Source organism: Diabrotica virgifera, chromosome 9 (assembly GCF_917563875.1).
Source record: "Diabrotica virgifera virgifera chromosome 9, PGI_DIABVI_V3a".
In the NCBI taxonomy this organism is placed as follows: domain Eukaryota; kingdom Metazoa; phylum Arthropoda; class Insecta; order Coleoptera; family Chrysomelidae; genus Diabrotica; species Diabrotica virgifera.
Window position 1 is genome coordinate 204,486,186 of NC_065451.1, and position 15,709 is coordinate 204,501,894.

At 35.4% G+C, this 15,709-nt stretch overlaps 1 protein-coding gene across 4 annotated transcripts in view; it reads right to left on the reverse strand.

Moving 5' to 3' along the window:
- LOC114329783 (zinc finger protein 664-like) overlaps nucleotides 1-15,709 on the reverse strand; it is a 107,007-nt gene that overhangs the window by 27,597 nt on the left and 63,701 nt on the right. The window contains exon 3 of one of the 4 annotated variants that reach the window (XM_050662468.1): nucleotides 12,276-12,425. The exons of the other annotated variants lie outside the window; for them this stretch is intronic. The gene's annotated coding sequence lies outside the window, so the exon portion shown is untranslated. Of the gene's footprint in view, nucleotides 1-12,275; nucleotides 12,426-15,709 lie in introns of those variants that run through there. 4 annotated transcript variants of the gene reach the window in all.

Genomic DNA, 15,709 nt, shown 5'->3' on the forward strand with positions numbered 1-15,709 from the left:
GAGAGCGATATGATATAATATACATATATTACAGCATGACAAGCTTAAGGAGGTAACCTATAGCCTAGGCTATAATATTATAAAAACATCACTTAGATGGGACAACAGGTTTAGGAAATACGAGACATCAAATATACCCCATATTTAAGGTGGTGCGTTAATTTCTTGGAGAAGTGTATTGTAATTTAATGTAAATACTGTAATATCCAATAATTGTAATTTGATATAAGATGAAATATAAGTTCCTTAAAAAATATATTTTTTATTTCCCACAATACATTCTCCACAGGTCTAAATATCGTCGCTAGACGTCCACCGAATGACCTTCCAGGACGTTAGATGGATGTTCAGCAGCAAGACATTGGACCAAACTGGGACATCCTATAAATGCCCAAATGACGTCCACCGAACGTCCCCTCCGACGTTAGGTGGACCTCCATTGGACGTTTAACAACTTGGCCTTTGGACCAAAATTGGACGTCCTGTTAAGGTCCAATTCACGTCCCCTAGGACGTCTGATTAAGGTCCAATTCACGTCCCCTAGGACGTCCGATTAAGGTCCAATTTACGTCCGATTAAGGTACAATTTACGTCCGCTTAAGGTCCCATTTACGTCCGATTAAAGTCCAATTTACGTCCGATTAAGGTCCAATTTACGTCCGATTAAGGTCCAATTTACGTCCGATTAAGGTCCAATTTACGTCCGATTAAGGTCAAATTTACGTCCTATTAAGGTCCAATTTATGTCCGATTAAGGTCCAATTTACGTCCGATTAAGGTCCAATTTACGTCCGATTAAGGTCCAATTTACGTCCCCTAGGACGTCCGATTAAGGTCCAATTTATGTCCGATTAAGGTCCAATTTACGTCCGATTAAGGTCCAATTTACGTCCCCTAGGACGTCCGATTAAGGTCCAATTTGCGTCCGATTAAGTTCCAATATACGTCCCCTCGGACCTTAGATGGACGTCCAATGGACGTTCGGTAGCGCGACATTTGGACCAAAATAGGACGTATAAAGGACGTTCCTCGGACGAAAACGGACGTCCAAAGGACGTCCCTAAAGTCCGTGAAGGACGTCCAATGGACGTCCATTGGACGTCCTTGTGCTATTAGGGTTGTAGCTTTAATGAGTCTAATTAGCTTGTGTGGTATTGCCAATTAATTCAGCCAATATATTATAGAGTTTGTTCCTTTTGACTGAGTCGTATGCCTGTTTGAAGTCTACAAACACGTTGTGAACATCAATGTCGTGTTCTCATGATTTGCTCAAGATCTGTTTGACTGTAAATATTTGATCCAGTGTCGATCGTCCCTGGTCAGCTGGTTTATAATATACGTGAGGACTTTATATGCTGTACATAGTAGAGAAATTCCACGGTAGTTTTTGCACTGGAGTTTGTCTCCTTTTTTATATATCGGGCATACTATACTTTTCTTCCAGTTATCAGGTATTTTCTCTTGCCATATGTCTTTGATGAGCAAGTGGATGTGACTTGCTAGGTGGTCGCCACCTACCTTATAGAGTTCTGCTGGTATTTCGTCAACTCCCGGGGCTTTATTGTTTTTCTGAGCCTTAACAGCTTCGAGAAATCCTCTCTCTATTACTTATATTATTATATTGACGTGTACTACGCCAGTCACTGGGAGCAAGAATAGGATATTACCTCCGAATTCTATCCTACTGCATGGATTTTAATGAAATTTTGGGAATAGCCCAGTGGCGACGCGTGACTTTTTCTGAAATGTTACCAAAACCAGATGCAAAAAATGATATTTAAAAAAATGAAGATATGGCTAAATGACAAGTTTGACAATCTATAACTTTATTATTTGTACTTCGAATTTCAAGATTCTTGCACGAGTTTGTAGGTACATGTATTGATGTCAGTTGCTATTATTCCGGTATCAAAAAATTTTTGCTTAGATGGCATTATACGGGAGTGAATGTAAGCGTTGTTTTTCCTCCTAACTTTAAAAAATTCTGTGGAAAAATTGGAGCGCTGATTTTGTTTCATACCCTTTTTGTATTATCCTGGAGGTATCACTAATGTCTTGTTTTTTGAATTATCTGAATATCTCTTTTCTTGTAAGAGCTGTAATTAAAAACACTGCTTTGAAGGTTTATTTAATTAAAAATATCAAACCCACTAAAATTATCAAAACAAAACAAATTTAACAAGAAAACAAAACAATTCAATAGCGGTTATGTCCACCTCTTGCAGCAACGACTGCTCGCAATCTGTTTAGCATCTAATAAAGATGTGTTTTCCTTGCTTGGGGAATAGCCCGATATTCCTCTACAAGGGCCATAAATGTACCAACTTTTCTGGAGGCCTAGGATGACGGCAGATAGCTTTTTTTATTCATCCTATAAATGCTCAATATGATTGAGATCTGGGCTGCATGCGGGCCATTCTAATCTTATCAATCCAACCTCAATTGTATGAGTCAATCAGTGTTTTTATTTACAAAAAATGGTACAGCTCTTACAAGAAAAAAGATATTCGGATAATTCAAAAAACAAAATGTTGGTGATGTCTCCGGGAAAATATGACAGGACTATGAAACAAAATCAGCTATTCCATTTTTCCACAGAATTTTTTAAAATTATGAGAAAATACAACGCTTCCTTTCACCCCTGTACAATGACATGCAAGCAACAATTTTTGTTACCGGAATAATACCAAACAATATGAATACATGTACCTACAAACTGGTGCAAGAATCTTGAAAATCGGAGCACAAATAATAAAGTTATAAATTGTCAAACTTAGTCAAAAATTTTGGGTGGCGGAATTTTGTGCCGGTGAGTGTAGTTTGAATAATATCATTTTGTATATGACTTGAAACTCTCGAAAAAACAGATGTTTCTAGATGCTGACAAAATTTTTGATCTTTTTTGGCAATTAATGTTAACAATTCCCCGTAATTGCCTCGATTGTCAGAGTCGTCGCACTCAAAATGATCACGAAACGCTAGTTCTTGTTTGGCCCAAAAACATACAGTATCTCTTATAAGTGTGCTAAGGATATACCATATACCTATCTATTTTTGAACAAACTCATTATGTTTAGCAATATTTGCTTTAATAGCTTGGTTAAGAGAACTTTTGATTTTTGTTTTGCCAAACTGAATCAAATAGGGTATACATCTTACATGTAGGTAACGGAGAAATTTCATGTCTCCTTTTTAAAAATCTAACACCATTTAAATCGTGAACCTGGTCCACCCATTTTTCTGTAGAAACCAGAAGACATGCCCAACAATACAGTATATTTTTCTTGAAACGATAATATAACCAAGGATTTTCACTGTACCAACTAAATTTAAAATATCGAACTACTTTTGTTGATTCCTTTTTTAAATTGTTTAAAATAGGTCTTTCATTTTTAATAATCTCATTTTTTTCTTCAAAATTATACAAGGAGAATTACTTTTCAAGTAGTTGATCGATTAAGAAGCGACACTCATCTATGGTTAACTGCACGCACACTTTTTATAGGTACTGTCACCAATTTTAAATTTGGTAACAGCCCTACTGATACACAGCGCGCTTATGCCGTCGCTTTTTCAAAATTTTCAGTCACTACCCGGTCCCGAGCGCCAGCGTGCGTATATAACCATTGTCACCAGAAATGAGTCTGGTAACAGAGTATAATAAAGTGCAACGGAGTCACGTAAACTCGCCAATATTTTCGTGTCTACGAGTTGTTGGCTATTTAGTGAGATATTTATTGAGTTAGGTACTATTACCACATAATATAATAATATATTTCTATTGGTAAAACTATTGGTAAATAGAATTATTCATCGTCATAAAATATTTATTTGCAAGATTTTTAACTGTTACCAATGGTAACAGTGGTTACATGGACGCTTCGCCAGTGGAATAGCCTCTACTTATCTCCTAATTCAAAGTCTACCCAATGCCGATGTGAGCTTCTATCTTGGGGGGTGGTTGCCACCCCTTCTCGGTTGTGGAAATTTTTTTGGTTATAATAACTACGAAGGTGGCTAGAGAACTTAATTCTAAACAAAAACTGTTCTATAATTATTTTTTGAAAACTCAATACTTTTTGAGTTATTCGTGGTTGAAAATTGACCACTTTCATTGAAACATAACACCTTTTCGAAGGATTTTTGCGAATACCTTACAAACCATGCATCTAACTAAAAAAACTATATACAATATTTTTGTAGCTTATAAAAAAACAAAGATATTAGTTCCATCATAAATCTTCTAGTTATAATACAAAAAGAGATATGGTAGGTGAAAAAAGTTTGATTTTTTGGTGCATGCTCAAATCGGTGTATTATACTCGAAATAAAAGAAAAACGGTTGATTTTAGGTGTATAATGCTACCAGTACCTTCTGCAGTGGTTGAAAAGACCTTTAAGATGAGCAATATTAAAGGCCGATTACATTCAAACTAAGCAAGATATGCTGTCAAAAAAATTGATGACTAATGTATTTAAAAAAAAATGAGAAGTATATTTAACCCCCCATCCACCAGAATTTTAATGCATCATTTTACTTCTACAATACCTTTTATTATAGTGTTATTTCTATGTTCAAAAAGTTGGACAGGTTTAAAATGAATAGTTTTTGAAAAAAATAAAATCAATTTATAGAGCTCATTTTTAAATTTTCTTAAAAATCTTCCTTTTTTTTACATGTAACTTGAAAATGATATTTATGAGATACAATAATAAAAAACAAAAATAAAATTTTTGTCTAACAAAAGCCTACATTTTTGTGTGGTATCTTTTTTTCGTATCTCTTATCATTTTCGAGTTACATGAAGAAAAATGAAGATTTTTAAGATAATTTAAAAATGCGCTTTATAATTTGATCTTATTTTTTTTTCAAAAACCATTTATTTTAAAGCCGTTCAACTTTTAGAAGATAAAGATAAAACTATAGTAAAAAGTAGTGCAGAAGGAAAACGATACATTTAAATTATGATGGATGAGGGGTTAAATATACTTATCATTTTTTCTTAAAATACATTAGTCATACATTTTTCTTGCAGCATATCTCGCTTAGTTTGAATGCAATGGACATTTAATATTGTTCATTTTAAAGGTCTTTTCAAGAACTATAAAATGTATTGGTAGCATTATACACCTAAAATCGGCCGTTTCTCATTTATTTGAAGTTGAATAAACCGATTTGAGCATGCACCAAAAAAACAAACTCTTCTCACCTACCATATCTCTTTTGTGTTATAACTAGAAGATTTATGAAGGTACGACGAATCTCTTTGTATTTTTATAGGCTACAAAAATATTTTATAGTTTTTTTTCGTTAGATGAGTAGTTTTTGAGGTATTCGTAAAAAACCGTCCGAAAAGGTGTAAGTTTTCAATGAAAACGGATAATTTTCAACCACGAATAACTCAAAAAGTATCGAGTTTTCAAAAAATCTTATAGAGCAGTTTTTGCTTAAAATTGGGTTCCGTAGTTATTTTAACCAAAAATTTCCCGCCCCGAGAAAGGGTGGGAACCACCCTCCAAGATAAAAGCACACATCGGCATAGGGTAGACTTTGTTTCTTGAGCTATTCTCTACTCACTGTGAAATAATTGCTTGACTAAATTGCTTAAAACAAATTTCACACTTGTGAGGTTTTTCTCCAGCGTGCCATCGCAAATGAAAGGTACAGGTAAAAAAGGTGCTATGTCAAAATAATAAGTTTTGAGAAAAGTATTTTTAAAGGTTAAGATTCTCTAATGTTTGTTTATTATTTATGCACTGATACAAACTCAATTATTTACTAAATTTGCTGGAATTACAGCGATGGCATTAGCCTATGTGTACATGACATAGCACTTTTTTCGCCGGGACCGCGCGGACTTGTCACCTTCTTAGCCCGACTAAGCAACATTTTCTGCAAAAATTAACATAGCACCTTCTTTGCCTGTATCCTTCAAATGTCTTTTCAAATCACTTGCAGCATGTATGATACAGAGTTAGGATTCATATTGTTCATGTTGGTAACAAGATGACTTGACAGCGAGGTGACAGTGACAGGAGTTAGGTGCAGGGTTGTTACTTCTTAGGTTAGCGTTACCTGTGACCGGCATGTAAAAATGTGAACTAAGATACTTGTTAAACATACAATAATTATTTAATATAGTATTGTATTTGTTTTATTTATTACACCTTCCATCAGGCTTATACATGGTGTCAGGTGTGATAATCTTAGCATGGTGAAACCATTTCTTGTTTGGATATATACTCAACTGTAAGCTTGTAAAACGTGAGTATTATTTCTTGGTATCATCATGGAATCCACATTTAAGCCACCTGAATCTCTAATATTAGACGGGAATATATCTGAAAACTGGCGAAAATTTAGCCAAAAGTTTGATCTATTTATGATAGCTACGGACCTAACCTCCAAACCAGAAAGTAAAAAGCTGGCAGTTCTCTTAAGTCTGGTGGGTGATGAGGGATTAGAGCTGTACAACACCTTCACATTTGCCGAAGATGAAGACAGAACAGTAACTTGTGTTAAAAAGAAGTTTGAAGAATATTGTTCACCAAAGAAAAATGTTATTTTTGAAAGATTTAAATTTAACAGTATTAGCCAACAAGAAGGGCAACCCTTTGACTCATTTGTTACAGAACTACGGAAAGCCATTAAAACAACAGAGTATGACCAACAAGACCAGATGATCAGAGATAGAATAGTAATTGTAATAACTGCTTATTGCAGTTGGCCATTGAAATCCAATATGTGAGGTTTTCTCCAAAAAAAGTTCCAACCACGTGGGGAGAGTCCTGTGTTGCCCTGGGTAACATCCAGGTTTATCTATAACATCCGATGAATTTTATATAAATATGTAAAATATCTTTATTATTTACATTTAAAGGGTTTTTACCCTATACATTTTGGTGGCTCAGGCATGCAAATTTTGGCTTTTAAACACTGATGATGGATTCCTTAATCCGAAAACGTTTTGTATTGTGACCCTTATTTAGGGTATTTTAATATATACCTTTTACAAGAAACTTAGTATTTTTGTGATTTATGGTATACAGCCAGCTACAGGAAGTTTATTTTCCTCGTGGATTTTATTTATGTTAATGATACGCGTGTGTCATTTAAATTAGATACTGGAGCTGAGGTAAGCACTTTGCCTTTATGTATTCTCAAAGAAATAGCCCCAACAGCACATATCCGTAAATCTAATATATCATTAGTATCATATGGGGATTCAAATTTTAAAATTAAAACAGTAGGGAAAGTTACATTAACTTGTGTTATTAAAAATGATAAAAAAGATATATCTTTTGTAGTTGTAGATACAAAAAATCAGGTTCCTTTGCTAGGGTTTAAGGAATGTCTAGAATTAAATTTAATCAAACGGGTATATTCATTAGTAAGTTCTAAATTTAACAGTTTAAATGATCTAGTAACAAAATATTCACATCTGTTTGAAGGGTTAGGAAAATTTCCAACAAAACACCATATAACCTTGAGGGAAGATACCAAACCTCGAATAAGCACCATAAGACGGGTTCCCCATGCTTTACGAAAACGTTTAAAAAATAAACTGTGTGATCTTGAGGCACAAGGAGTCATAACAAAGGTAGATAAACCAACAGAGTGGGTTCACCCACTTGTCATTGTGGAAAAGCCAAATGGGGACTTACGATTATGTCTTGATCCAAAAGAACTTAATGGGGCCATCAAGAGAGAACACTTTCAAATTCCTTCTGTTGATGAAATTGTAACTTTACTTGGTAGGGGACAATTCTTCACTGTTTTAGACATGAAGGATGGATATTGGCAAGTAGAGCTGGATGATGAAAGTGCAGAGTTAATGACCTTTGGTACACCATTTGGTAGGTACCAATTTAATAGACTGGCTTTCGGTATCTGCTCAGCCCCAGAAGTATTCCAAAAAAAGAATTTTGAAATATTTGGAGATCTTGAAGGCGTAGGCCTTTACTTTGATGATTTAATAGTCACTGGTGCCTCAGAAGCAGAACATGACAGGAACTTAAAAAGGGTTCTTGACTGTGCTACCAAATACAACATAAAGTTCAATAAGTCAAAAGTACAGTTCAAACAAACCAGTGTTAAGTACATGGGTCAGATATTTTCAAAGGATGGAGTGAAAACAAGTGATAAATATATCAAAGCAATATTAGACATGCCCACACCAGAGGGCAAACAAGATGTTGCAAGATTTTTAGGAATGGTAAAATATGTAGCCAAGTTCGTGCCAAGCCTATCAAAAATTTCTGCCCCGTTAAGAAACTTGACAAGATTGGATGTAGATTGGCAGTGGTCAAGTGAGCATCAGGATTCACTGGATCAACTAAAGCATCTGTTGACTAACTCACCAATCTTGGCAGTATTTGACCCAAAGAAACTAATAGAAATTGAAACAGATGCATCAAAAGACGGACTGGGGGCATGCTTGTTGCAAGAAGGTAGACCTGTGGCCTTTGCATCTAGAAGCCTTACAAAAACTGAGCAGCAGTATGCTCAAATAGAAAAGGAAACCCTGGCTATTTTATTTGCAGTAAAGAGATTTCACTACTTTGTCTATGGAACTTGTGTGAAAGTTCATAGTGATCAAAAACCACTGGAATCAATTTTTAAAAAAGATTTACAGTCTATTTCCCCGAGAAATAAGGTTAAAATTATTAGATTATGATTTAGTTGTGTCATACAAACCAGGAAAAACCATGTACATATCTGACACACTGTCAAGGGCATTTCTAAAAAACAATAAAAGGTCTGTTGATACAGAGATAGAGTTTGCGGTTCATTCAATTGTCAATGATTTACCGTTATCTGAGGAACGAAAAAATCAGTTTCGACAAGAGACAATAGCAGACTACAAGTTGTTTTTGACTTTATCATCAGTGGCTGGCCAGAGCAAAAATATAAAATTCCAGAGAATGTGAGACACTTCGCCAAAATAAAAGAGAATCTATTTATAACTAATGATCTTCTTTTTTTAGACAATAAATTAGTTGTCCCGTTTTCATTACGAAAGGAAGTTCTAGGATTACTTCATGAGGGACATTTAGGCATAGAAAAAACAAAAGCTCATGCACGCCAAATTTATTATTGGCCTGGTATGGCTATGGATATTGAATCATATATAAGGGCATGTAAGAGTTGCGAAAAATTTGCTAGAAAAAACCCAAAACAAACCCTATTGTCATATCCACTACCTAAAAGGCCATGGGAAAGGGTAGGGTCTGATATTTTCACATATGCAGGAAAAGTTACGTAGTTTTATTTGACGCATATTCTAACTGGTTAGAGGTATTACCCATTAGAGACAAAAGTGTTGAGGCAGTAATTGATGAAATTAAGACAGTTTTTGCACGATTTGGATCACCTGATTTTCTTGTAACTGACAACATACCTTATAATAGGTAGTGAAAAATTTAGAAAGTTTAGCAGAAATTGGAACTTTACCTTGATCTTTCGTAGTCCTAACTATCCACGTTCAAATGGATTAGCAGAAAAAGCAGTCTCAATTGCAAAAAACATGTTAAGGAAAACCATAGATGAAAGAAAGCATGCAGACCTTCAGTCAGCATTAATAAATTATAGAAATTATCCATTAAAAGGCATGGGATACTCCCCATCACAACTTCTTAGTAGTAGGAGATGTAAGACAAAGGTTCCAATTTCAGTTGAATTGTTACATCCATGTTTGTGTGAAAATGTTGAAATGAAAATGAAAGCTAAAAGAGAATTAAATGAAACAACTTTTAATAAAAATGCAACAGTATTGAAGCCGTTGGACAGAGACATGGATGTAACAGTCCTTGATCACCGTAATAACACCTGGAAGTCTGCAAAAATCTTGAATCAACATGAATCACCTAGATCATACATCCTGGAAGATGACACTGGAAACTCTATCAGAAGGAACAGATGTCACATAAGATCATCAGCAAATAAACATGTTGTAGACCTTGGTGATGATCAAATAAGGAGTAACCACTACCATCATTTGGATGGTGATGTTAATGTGGGTCATGAATTGCCAGACAATGAGGGTATTGAAAGTAGGGACCCTCAATCAAGAGAAGTATTAATCCCTGACAATCATACACCTGAAATGTCAAATCCTACTAATACTTACTGTACAAGGTCAGGGAGACAAATTAAAAAACCTTGTAAGCTCAACCTATAAAGAAAAAGAAAAGAGGATGTATGATACAGAGTTAGGATTCATATTGTTCATGTTGGTAACAAGATGACTTGACAGCGAGGTGACAGTGACAGGAGTTAGGTGCAGGGTTGTTACTTGTTAGGTTAGCGTTACCTGTAACCGGCATGTAAAAATGTGAACTAAGATACTTGTTAAACATACAATAATTATTTAATATAGTATTGTATTTGTTTTATTTATTACACCTTCCATCAGGCTTATACACAGCACGAAATTGTTTCAAGCATGTTTCACACTAGTATGGTTTTTCTCTAGTGTGCGTTAAAACAGTTACAAGAATTAAAATTTTTATTTAGATCTAATCAAACAAAATTTATAATAATTCAGATTACTGAAGCCTAAACTATACAGGGTAATTTTCTTTAAATTTAAACAAATTTTAATGGTTGCAAAAAAAATTACATTTTTAGTGACCTATATATGTAGGTAAATAGAACTCTGGCCAATACTGGATTAACGCTTATTTTCATTGTTATTCTTCATTACCTTTTTAAATCAAACTACAGATACTTAAAAATTTTTATTCAAAATTAGTTTTTAAAAAGTATTTATATCTAATTTTTTACAGAATATCTACTAATTGTTCATGATTGACATTGTCAAAAGCTTTTCTAAAATCCACAAAGCACAAATACACATCCTTACAAACGTCTCTACACCGCTGCATAAGCACCTGGAGAGCGAATATTGCCTCTCTAGTTCTAAGTGCTTTTTGAAAGCCAAACTGCGATCTGTCAATATTTGACTCACACTTATCATATTATATATTCTTCTCCGAATGATCTTGGTGAACGCTTTAGTGTAATGATTGATAAGCTTATAAGTCGGTAGTAATCACAGATCTGGACATTTGGTTTCTTCGCGATTGTAATCAATGTCGACTGCAGCCAGTTCTCAGGGATTTTACCGCTATTATATATGTTGTTGACCAGAGACAGAGATCTTTGGAGACGGACAATACACGACATCACGTGGACCACTACACTCCCTCCGGGGCGTCAGTATTGAAGAGAGAGATATGTGTTGTTAAAAAGTACAACTAGATTATCAAGGAATTGTTTGTCTGATTTCCAAAGGATCTTTAATATTTCGTATAATATTATATCTGCTGATAATTTTCTGCATTTTTATTCTTCATACATCATATCCATTATCTCATCAGACATCCATTCTTTCTTGTTGTCTGTCACGGTTTAATAGAGTCGCACATGTTGTTTGGATTGCTTCCCTCGATTTGTTCCATCTCTATTATATATTAATATTATTATATTGACGTGTTCTCGTTAATGATGTTCCGACGCGTTCTCGTTAAGATCTTCTAGTATGTACTTTCAAATGACGTTTCAAAAGACCATTATGAGAAAACTGCTTAGAACAAATCTCGCACTTGTAAGGTTTTTCTTCAGTGTGCACTCTCAAATGTTTTTTCAAATCACTTGTAGTATAAAACTGTTTTAAGCAAATTTCACACTTGTGAGGTTTTACTCCAGTGTGCACTCTCAAATGCACTTTGAAATTACTTGCCGTAACAAACTGCTTAAAACAAATGTCACACTTGTGAGGTTTTACTCCAGTGTGCACTCTCAAATGCACTTTGAAATTACTTGCCGTAACAAACTGCTTAAAACAAATGTCACACTTAGTAAGGTTTTTCTCCAGTGTGCACTCTCAAATGTTCTTTCAAATTGTCTGTCTTACTAAATTGCTTAAAACAAATCTCACACTTGTAAGGGGATTCCCCAGTATGCATTCTTAAATGTGTTTTTAAAGTACTTGCTTGGTTAAAATGCTTAAAACAAATATCACACTTGAATGGTTTTTCTCCAGTGTGCAGTCTCAAATGTACTTTCAAACCACTTGAAGTAAGATACTGTTTTAAGCAAATTTCACACTTGTATGGTTTTTCCCCAGTGTGCACTCTAAAATGTCTTTTCAAATCACCTGAATGACTAAACTTTTTAAAACAAATTTCACACTTGTATGGTTTTTCCCCAGTGTGCACTCTCAAATGACTTTTCAAACGATAATTTTGAGGAAACTTCTTAAAACAAACTTCGCATTCGTAAGGTATTTGTCCATCCGCAACTTTCATATTTTGGTCTAATGCTTTTCCTTCATCTTGTCGACTCATGCAATGTCCTTCATCAGATGAATTTTTAGGTGGGGTCTCCATAATTTCCAATTTGCTCTCCTTTTGGGAATAACCTAAAATAAAAACCAACTACAGTGTGGGGCATTAGGTAGTGTGACAAAGTCCAATTAGGCTGGTTGTCCATTGGAAGCGTAGTCGCGCGACTCACAGGTAGCGCGTATACGCCCGTATATAAACGACAAACCCTAACAAATGAAATGTAACTAAACAACGTCCACTGCAAACGACCTTGAGCGATTGGGTTCGACCGACCACAAGCGACTGACTTGAATGGGATTAGTCGCTTGTAATTGCATGTGATGCTACACTGGTTTGCGTTTATCTTCGCAGGTATTGTGTTCATTTTTGATATGGAAACTGACAACGAAAAATTGCTTAGTGCCATTCGTGAACGAAGTAAAGAAAAAGGGGAAAGGACTGCGCGCTGATTTCGAAGAGAATATAAAAAGGTCTACAAATCAGGGGATAAAGCGCCGTAGGAAGAGGAAAAAATGTTCCAGGACACCGCCAATTGAATTTAAGGCATAAACTTCAGCAAGTTCTAATTGATGAAGAAAAGTTAGACAACAGATCCTCGCATAACCCAATTCTTTACAACACCAGCACCCTCGCGTTGGACCAACAAAATAAATGGACTCTCATGGATAATTGAAACGTCTAACTCACCTTCAGGTGATACTAATCATGGTTTGCCACAATATTTCGCGAACTTTTCAGATACCCAGTAACTGTGTTATGTAGGCTAATACCAATTAGGCGCAATAATAATTACAAGAAGTTTTCTATGTCCTCTATACCATGATACTATAAATAACAAGATAGTATCTTTCCGTAGCGCAAATACGTCCGAGTTCGCGCATGATGACGTAACCGGAGACCGGAAATTGAATTTGAATTGATTCTTGTTAAAGTTAAATGGGATTTGTATGCATTTTGTGATGAAATTATTCAATTAGCAAAATAACATTAAACTTCATGCATTCGAAAAAATTTAGTGTCGAGATTCCTGTCAAAATAACTGTCAAAGATAAAATATAAAATACACTTACTTACTTACTTACTCCGTGGCGTTACAACCCTTCGTGGGTTTTAGCCGACTCGACAACATGCCTCCACTGTTTTCTGTCTTGAGCAACCTCCATCCAATTATCCACGCCCATAGTGCTTAGGTCTCCTGCTATATTATCTCGCCACCGGAGTCGAGGGCGTCCGCGTGGTCTCCTTCCAGTGGGGACTTCCTCCCACAGCAGTCTTACTGTTCTTTGGTCAGAATGTCTTCTGAGGTGTCCTGCCCATTGGAGTCTTCTGACTTTATTTCTTTTATAATGTTGGCGTCTGGGTAAAGTTCTTCGAGCTCTTTGTTAGTTCTTATCCTATATTGTCCTGATGCTTCATCCAGCACAGGACCAAAGATCTTCCTTAGGATTTTTCTTTCATAAACACATAGTCTCTCTTCGTTTGCTTTTGTTATCGTCCACGTTTCGCTTCCATACATCACAACGGGTAGTATGATTGTTTTATAGACCTGTATCTTCGTACGTCTTGTTAGTTGTTTCGATTTTATAAGGTTTTGGAGGGCATAAAGACATCTGTTGTCGGCCTGAATCCTGTTGTTTATTTCTTGTGATCCGTTATTGTCTTCAGTTATTGTTGTTCCAAGATACTTGAATTCTCTAACGCGCTCAAAGTTAAAGTCATCGATGGTGATATTCTGACCGATTCTGTCTCTGCTTTGGTTATTGCGGCTCATATACATATATTTCGTCTTGTTTTCGTTGATTTGGAGCCCCATCTTCTCTGCTTCCTTCTCGAACCTCACGAAAGTCTCCTTCATCCTTAATCGTGTGTTTCCTATTAGATCGATATCGTCTGCAAATGCCAGTAGTAAGTTTGGTCCTTCTCGATGAAATACTGAATTAGGTTCTTCGATTCTTGCACTTCTGATTATGTGCTCCAGAGCTAAGTTGAAGAGTTGTGGTGAAAGTGCATCTCCCATAAAATACACTAGCTTACAACAATTCAAACTAATCGGACATTACGAATGATTACGAACCATTACGAACTTGCGGGTCTCCACTTACGTCACGACATCTGGATGTGCAATATCTAGGTATATTATCTTGTTATTTATAGTATCATGCTCTGTACTATTGAGTAGGTACTTTTTTTTATTTCCTTTTCATGATAGATGGGTCACCTTTATTACTTTTGACTCATCCGATAATAATCAAAGCAATTTTGCTGATTATTTAGGAAATCGTCATACAGAAGATGGAATTCTTTGAGTAAATTTCATTCTACTATTTCATTTATCCAACACAAAAGTCTTTTCTTATCAAGATGAGCTCGCAAATGCCTTATTAGACTATTAGACCTAAAGACTTTTGTGTTGGATAAATGAAATAATAGAATGAAATTTACTCGAAGAATTCCATCTTCTGCATGACGATTTCCTAAATAATCACCAAAATTGCCTTAAATTTTAAGCTTGCTCTAAAAGGTACATATTTTTTACTTCATTTTACTCGCTATTCACAAAGCACACTTTCTCTCAATGATGGCAGTCGCGAACTAAGGAGTATAGAGTCGCCTGTAGTGGATGATACCAGTCGCTCAGTCTCAAGATCGCGCATACACGGACGTATACGCGCTACCTACGAGTCGCGCGACTACGCTTCCAATGGACGACCGACCTACTCGTTTGTCGTAAGATATATCAAAGAAAGTTATTTAGGTAAAAGTTGGGGCATATATAGGACCATGATTTAAAAATATTTTCAAATATACAGGGCAACAGATATTGACAGGGTGACACTAACTTATACACCCTGTATATTTTTACATTCTGATCGATGCCTTCTTTCTCAAAATATAAGGTTTTGTAATATTATACGGTGTAGTTTAAAAGATAATTACGTTTTTTTGTGAATGAGTACTTTCTGAGTTTTCTTAAATGGAACACCTTGTATTTTATTATTCTAATGAAATGATTCTCAGTTTAGAACTAAGACAAAGAATGGTTAAGTGCTATGTTTGGTCCGTACTTTTGTATAGTGCAGAAGTGTGGACGCTAAAAGTATCGACCATGAACAAAATTGAAGAATTGAAAATGTGGATTCATAGACGAATGCTGAAGATACCTTGGACAGCAAGGAAAACTAATGAAGAAGTTTTAAGGAGGGTCAACAAAGATAGAGAACTGCTTCTTCTTCTTTAAGTACCGTGCCCAAATTTTTAGGCGTGGGTAGCTTCCATAACAATTTGCCGATATCGTTCTCGATCTTGTGCGGCATGTAACAATTGGTCTGCTGATAAGCCAGTCCATTGACGAAGGTTT